Here is a 7,312-nt window from a genome sequence, read left to right as displayed (position 1 = left end):
CCTACCACAAAATGAAATAAAAAGGTGTTAAAAGGTATTGACAGTGTTATGTGAAAAAGAAAAAAAAGGAAAAAGTTCATGTTCATGTTCTATAATTTCAAAATGTTATTTTGATATTCTTTTTTTTGGGCTAAAATGAACATTATTGTAAACAAAAATTTGCCAAAAACGCCCACTGTATCAAATATGATACAAAAAATATCTCATAAACAACATGATATAGCAAAAAAAAAATTGTGGATTTTGTTATAAGAGTTAATAAACATCTCAGTTCCGAAAAATCAGAATTTTCTGGCTATTTTTTGATGGGTCAGGTCTTACAGGGTTAGAGGGAAGAGGGAAGGCGAGGGAGATGGGCGACCCGGTCAGGACCATCCAACCCACCCCTAAGGGGAGAGGGAAGGTAAGTCCACGATTTTGAAGCAGGATCTTCAGTAAAGGGAGGTGTGGCTACACCATCACCTGAACTGTGCCGGCTAGGCAAATCCTGGTTGTCCTCTCCCTTGAGGGGAGAGGGAAGAAGAGTGAAGATGAGAACCAGACGTGAGGGCAGGATGTTCAGTAAAGGGAGGTGTGACTACACCATCACCTAAACCGCGCCGGTTAGGCAAATCCTGGCTCTCCCACTCCAGACCACCGATCACCTCCCTTGAGGGGAGAGGGAAGGAGGGGGAGAGGGAGGGCTAGTCCAAGAGGATGGAAGATGCGAACCAGAAGTGAGGACAGGATGTTCAGTACAGGGAGGTGTGACTACACCATCACCTGAACCGTGCCGGCTAGGCAAATCCTGGTTGTTCCTTCCCTTGAGGGGAGATAGAGAGGAGGATGGAAGATGAGAACCAGACGTGAGGGCAGGATGTTCAGTAAAGGGAGGTGTGACTACACCATCACCTGAACCGTGCCGGCTAGGCAAATCCTGGTTGTTCCTTCCCTTGAGGGGAGATAGAGAGGAGGATGGAAGATGAGAACCAGACGTGAGGGCAGGATGTTCAGTACAGGGAGGTGTGACTACACCATCACCTGAACCGTGCCGGCTAGGCAAATCCTGGTTGTTCCTTCCCTTGAGGGGAGATAGAGAGGAGGATGGAAGATGAGAACCAGACGTGAGGGCAGGATGTTCAGTAAAGGGAGGTGTGACTACACCATCACCTGAACCGTGCCGGCTAGGCAAATCCTGGTTGTCCCTTCCCTTGAGGGGAGAGGGAAGGAGAGGGAGGAATGGAAGATGAGAACCAGACGTGAGGGCAGGATGTTCAGTAAAGGGAGGTGTGACTACACATCACTGAACGTGCGGCTAGGCAAATCCTGGTTGTCCCTTCCCTTGAGGGGAGAGGGAAGGAGAGGGAAGGTAAGACTAAGCGGATGAGGTTTGGGAGCAGGATATTCAGTAAAGGGAGGTGTGACTGCACCATCACCTAAACCGCGCCGGTTAGGCAAATCCTGGTTGTCCCACCTCCGAACCTCAGGGGAGGGGAGGAGGGGGAGAGGGAAGCCGAAATCGAAGGGGAAAAAAAAAAAAAAAAAAAATTTTGGGAAGATGGAGAGATCCAGGGTGGGTAATATTCGGGATGGCGGGTTAGGTTGCATGGCTTCACGGTGGACTAATTTTGCGGTGTGGGCAAGAATCGGGGTTAGGGTTTTTAGGTCGAGAAGGGTGGAGATAGGGTGGATGTCAGTCAGGTCTCTGGCAGTCTTTTACACAAATAGAGAGGGGTGTCATGATCTGTATGTCAGTCGTTTGTTGTCATTAAAAAAGGAATTTGTAAATTTTCAGAGCACATCATCAGTAGTGAACCCAAGGATCATCAGGTGTTTCGGCCATTATCACTAGACACCTTCACCTCAGGAGGGCCCAGCCGGGGTTGATCAAGCCCCGGAGTGTGACTCTGTGACCAATTGTAGCCAAATTTTGAGAATCTTTTCTTAAGAAAAATGTCAGAGTAAGTCCTCAGTCAATAGTCGGGTCAGTAGGTAAGTCGTTTGATTGTTTGAGGGGGTCGGAAGGCGATATGCTCAAGATGGTGGTTCCAAGACAGGATTCCAGATGGGGAATGAAGCCCAAATCAAGGGGGTCTAGGTCCCGGTGCATCCTCGGCCTCGTTCCTAACCGAACCAGGGGATGGATAAAGAATTGGGTAAGGGGGTCTAGGTCCCGGTGCATCCTCTGCCTAGTCACCTAAGCTGGACTAGGGGATGTAGAATTTAGGGGTAAGAATGGAGAAAAGGTTCAATTCAAGTTTTTAGTTTTCCAATTGTTCCGTGTGTAGTGCAGTATGTGCTGTAGCATGAGCGGGGCTAACCCCCATAGAAGACTGAGCCACGTTCAAGGTCCTGACGCTCTGGACCACCACACCCTGCGTGCTGTTCCTAGAGTCGGAACCCAGGGGGGCCGCATACTTACCCCCTGACCTCCTGAACCACTTGTTCACACCGCATAGGTTACCATGGCTCAGTCGATCAGGGCTGAAGAGCAGGGGATCAATCCAAATCTGAGAAATTAAGGGGTTAGCCTACTCTACCAAGCTAGCTGAAGCCACCCTCCTAAAGCTAGCTAAGCTAAAAAGAGTCCCCCCCGGGAATACCCAGGACCAGCCGCGACAGAGCGCTGCCTTCCCAAGTACCCCAGGAGAAGGAAGGAACCAGGCCAGCCGTGTTGCCACTGCCTCCAGGAACCCCCAAGACTCCCATACTATCCCAAAAAACATTCACTGGCCTACAGCTAAACCCGAGAGTCCCTCCGGGGGAACGTCCAGGACCAGCACCGACTGAGCGTTGCCTTCCCGAACGCGCCCGGAGAAGGAGGAAGGGTTCAGCAATGCCAAAGCATCACTTCCCCCGGACCTCCAAGACCCCCATGCTAAAGTCAAAGATGCCCCCAACAGAACAGAAAGGTAATGGCACCGCCGAAGCTTCTGCCTTCCCAGTCCATTCAAGGGAAGGAGTGACCAGAGCCAGCCGCGACAGAGCGCTGCCTCCCTGGCCCCTCCAAGCATCCCGACTTGGCTAAGCTACACCCGAGAGTCCCTCCGGGGGAACGTCCAGGACCGGCCACGACTGAGCGTTGCCTCCCCGAACGCGCCCAGAGAAGGAGGATTAGGCTAGAAGAGTATATGGTTTCCTTTATTTAGGTTTATTACTTTTTTCCAGGTTCTCAGGTGAGTATGGTTTTAACTTTTTTCCTTTTTTCCAGGTTTCACGTGAGTATGTTCTTCCTTTCTTTAGGCTTTTTTCCGGGCTTCGGGTGAGTGTACTTTTATTTTGTTTTCCTTAATTTCTGTGTTTCCGGTTCCGTGTTTAGGGTTAGGGTCAGAGGTCAGGGTTAGGTGTTAGGGTCACGGAAAGGCCATAGTTTGGCATCCTCTTCTTGCTGACAGTCTCAGGAGGAGACACAGACGGCGCCGGCAGGTTAGGTGTAAGTGGTGTGAGGGTTAGGGTTAGGGTTAAGGTTAGGGGGTTAGGGTTAGGTAGGATTAGCAGGTTAGAGGTTAGGGTTAGGTTTAGGGTTAAAGGGTTGGGGTGAGGGTTGGGTTAGGGTTAGGGTTAGGGTTAGGGCTAGGGTTAGGGTTAGGTAGGATTAGCAGGTTAGAGGTTAGGGTTAGGTTTAGGGTTAAAGGGTTGGGGTGAGGGTTGGATTAGGGTTAGGGTTAGGGCTAGGGTTAGGGTTGGAGTTAAGGTTAGGTTAGGGATTTTAGGGGTTAGGGTTAGGAAAAGTAAAAACGGGGTTAGGGTTAGAAGGTCAAGGTCTGGGAGCAGGATATTCAGTAAAGGGAGGTGTGACTACACCATCACCAGAACCGCGCCAGCTAGGCAAATCCTGGCTGTCCCGCCCCGAACCACCAACCCCTCCCCTAAGGGGAGAGGGAAGGAGGGGGAGAGGGACGGCAAGTCCAAGAGGACGGAAGGCGAAGTCCAAGCAGATGAGGTTTGGGAGCGGAATACTCCGTGAAGGGAGGATGCGAACGTGGAGGTCGAACCCACCCAGGCATCGGCACGACAATCCGGGCCCATTGTGGAGTCCAAGACAACCAGGAGGTGCCATTACGTTGCAGGTGATTCGGTTGTCCGAGGCTCTGGCGGGTTAGGTTAGGGGAACTATCTCAATGACTCCCCCCTTGCGGTCCGACGACGCACAAGGTTTGGTGTAGGGAGCCAAGGGCAAGGCACTGGCCGACGCATGTCACTCAGGCAATCACCCCCCTTTTGCATCCCTGGGTTCGGATAGGGAGGGCCCCCAGGATTGCCGCACCAAGACCAGGCAGGAGCGCCCCAGGAGCAGGTAAGATAAGGTCGAGAAGAGGGGACAGGGTGTTCAGCAAAGGGAGGTGTGTCTACACCTTCACCAATACCGCGCCAACTCGGCAAACCCCGTGTCCCCCTCCCCAACCCATCAACCCACCAATACAGTTAGAGGGAAGAGGGAAGGCGAGGGAGATGGGCGACCCGGTCAGGACCATCCAACCCACCCCTAAGGGGAGAGGGAAGGTAAGTCCATGATTTTGAGGCAGGATCTTCAGTAAAGGGAGGTGTGGCTACACCATCACTTGAACTGTGCCGGCTAGGCAAATCCTGGTTGTTCCTTCCCTTCAGGGGAGAGAGAGGAGATGACGTGAGAACCAGATGTGAGGCAGGATGTTCAGTAAAGGAGGTGTGACTACAACCTACCTGAACCGTGCCGGCTACCAAATCCTGGTTGTCCTCTCCCTTGAGGGGGAGAGGAAGAAGTGTGAAGGTAAGACCAAGCGGATGAGGTTTGGGAGCAGGATATTCAGTAAAGGGAGGTGTGACTACACCATCACCTAAACCGCGCCGGTTAGGCAAATCCTGGCTCTCCCACTCCAGACCACCGATCACCTCCCTCTGAGGGAGAGGGAAGGAGGGGAGAGGGAGGGCTAGTCCAAGAGGATGGAAGATGCGAACCAGAAGTGAGGACAGGATGTTCAGTACAGGGAGGTGTGACTACACCATCACCTGAACCGTGCCGGCAGGCAAATCCTGGTTGTTCCTTCCCTTAGGGAGATAGAGAGGAGGATGGAAGATGAGAACCAGACGTGAGGGCAGATGTTCAGTAAAGGGAGGTGTGACTACACCATCACCTGAACCGTGCCGGCTAGGCAAATCCTGGTTGTCCCTTCCCTTGAGGGGAGAGGGAAGGAGAGGGAGGGTAAGACTAAGCGGATGAGGTTTGGGAGCAGGATATTCAGTAAAGGGAGGTGTGACTGCACCATCACCTAAACCGTGCCGGCTAGGCAAATCCTGGTTGTCCCACCTCCGAACCCCAACCCCTCCCCTGAGAGGGGAGGGAGGAGGGGAGAGGGAAGCCGAAATCGAAGGATGAAGATGGAAAGATCCAGGGGTGGTTGAATTCGATGGGGGTTAGGTTGCATGGCTTCACGGTGGACTAATTTTGCGGTGTGGGCAAAATCGGGGTTAGGGTTTTTAGGTCGACAGGGTGGAGATAGGTGGATGTCAGTCATTTCTGGCAGACTTTTACACAAATAGAGAGGGGTCATGATCTGTATGCCAGTCGTTTGTTGTCATTAAAAGAAGGAAAAATTTGTAATTTTCAGAGCACATCATCAGTAGTGAACCCAAGGATCATCAGGTGTTTCGGCCATTATCACTAGACACCTTCACCTCAGGAGGGCCCAGCCGGGGTTGATCAAGCCCCGGAGTGTGACTCTGTGACCAATTGTAGCCAAATTTTGAGAATCTTTTCTTAAGAAAAATGTCAGAGTAAGTCCTCAGTCAATAGTCGGGCTGTAGGTAAGTCGTTTGATGTTTGAGGGGTCGGAAGCGATATGCTCAAGATGGTGGTTCCAAGACAGGATTCCAGATGGGGAAGAAGCCCAAATCAAGGGGGTCTAGGTCCCGGTGCATCCTCGGCCTCGTTCCTAACCGAACCAGGGGATGGAGTAACGAATTGGGTAAGGGGGTCTAGGTCCCGGTGCATCCTCTGCCTAGTCACCTAAGCTGGACTAGGGGATGTAGAATTAAGGGGTAAGAATGGAGAAAAGTTCAATTCAAGTTTTTAGTTTTCCAATTGTTCCGTGTGTAGTGCAGTATGTGCTTTAGCATGAGCGGGCTACACCCCATAGAAGACAGCCACGTTCAAGGTCCTACGCTCTGGACCACCACACCCTGCTGCTTCCTAAGTCGAACCCGGGGGGGGCCGCATCTTACCCCCTGACCTCCTGAACCACTTTTTCACACCCCATAGTTACCATGCTCAGTCGATCAGGCGGAAAGCAGGATCAATCCAAATCTGAAAATTAAGGGTTTAGCCTACTCTACCAAGCAGCTGAAGCCACCCTCCTAAAGCTAGCTTAAGTTAGACGATCGTGTTGATGTCTGATATGTGACTGTGTGATGAAAATTGGTCAAGTTATTAAGAAAAAATGATCCTCGTATTTTTGCAAGGCATTCTGGGTGATCCCGCCGTGCCTTCTGGTCTGTGAGTCCCGTTTTAGGGATTTCATGTCAGTAAAAAACACAATTTGCGGTAAAAAATTAGATATTCAGATAGTAGATTTTCTCCCGATCGATTTGATGTATCACATCATGGGGTTTTGAAAGTATGAAAAAACTATCTTCTTGCCACAATGCATTCTGGGTAATGTAGTCACTGCAGCTCTTCAGACGTCCCCTCTTACTGACTAACCGAGGGCAAAATTAGATATTTAGGTAGTAGCTTATCTCACTGATTTGATGTCCATATCAAGGGGTTTTGAAAATGTGAGAGAAAAAAAACGATCTTTAAAACAATGTTTATACCGGGGCTGTTTTGTATGTTCGGACAGAGGACGATTAGACGATTGTTTTGATGTATCATCTGTGTCTGTGTGTTGAAAATTGGTCCAGTTAATAATAAACAATGATCATAAAGAGTTAACACTTACTGTGTTTGTGCTTTATTTAGCTTTTTTCTCTTTGTTTGAGCTTTACTCATTTTATTTACTCTGCCTGGTTGCAACAGTTTTGGAGCTTCTTGTCCTTTTAGTGCAACAGTTTTGGAGCTTCTTGTCCTTCCTTAGGCTAGATAGAGTATATGGTTTCCTTTATTTAGGTTTATTACTTTTTTCCAGGTTCTCAGGTGAGTATGGTTTTAACTTTTTTCCTTTTTTCCAGGTTTCACGTGAGTATGTTCTTCCTTTCTTTAGGCTTTTTTCCGGGCTTCGGGTGAGTGTACTTTTATTTTGTTTTCCTTAATTTCTGTGTTTCCGGTTCCGTGTTTAGGGTTAGGGACAGAGGTCAGGGTTAGGTGTTAGGGTCACGGAAAGGCCATAGTTTGGCATCCTCTTCTTGCTGACAGTCT

General features: G+C 50.0%; 1 long non-coding RNA gene across 1 annotated transcript in view; it reads left to right on the top strand.

The window, feature by feature from the left end:
- The window catches only part of LOC113744674 (uncharacterized), a 5,040-nt gene extending 848 nt beyond the window's left edge, over positions 1-4,192 (top strand). Inside the window, exons 3-4 of the long non-coding RNA XR_003461730.1 lie at positions 3,533-3,568; positions 4,083-4,192. This is a non-coding gene — a long non-coding RNA (uncharacterized LOC113744674). The remainder of the gene's footprint in view (positions 1-3,532; positions 3,569-4,082) is intronic.
- The last annotated feature ends 3,120 nt before the right edge of the window (positions 4,193-7,312 follow it).

Source organism: Larimichthys crocea, unplaced genomic scaffold, assembly GCF_000972845.2.
Source record: "Larimichthys crocea isolate SSNF unplaced genomic scaffold, L_crocea_2.0 scaffold100, whole genome shotgun sequence".
Lineage (NCBI taxonomy): Eukaryota > Metazoa > Chordata > Actinopteri > Sciaenidae > Larimichthys > Larimichthys crocea.
Note: the sequence above shows the minus strand (reverse complement) of the source record. Positions and strands in the feature narration are given on the sequence as shown.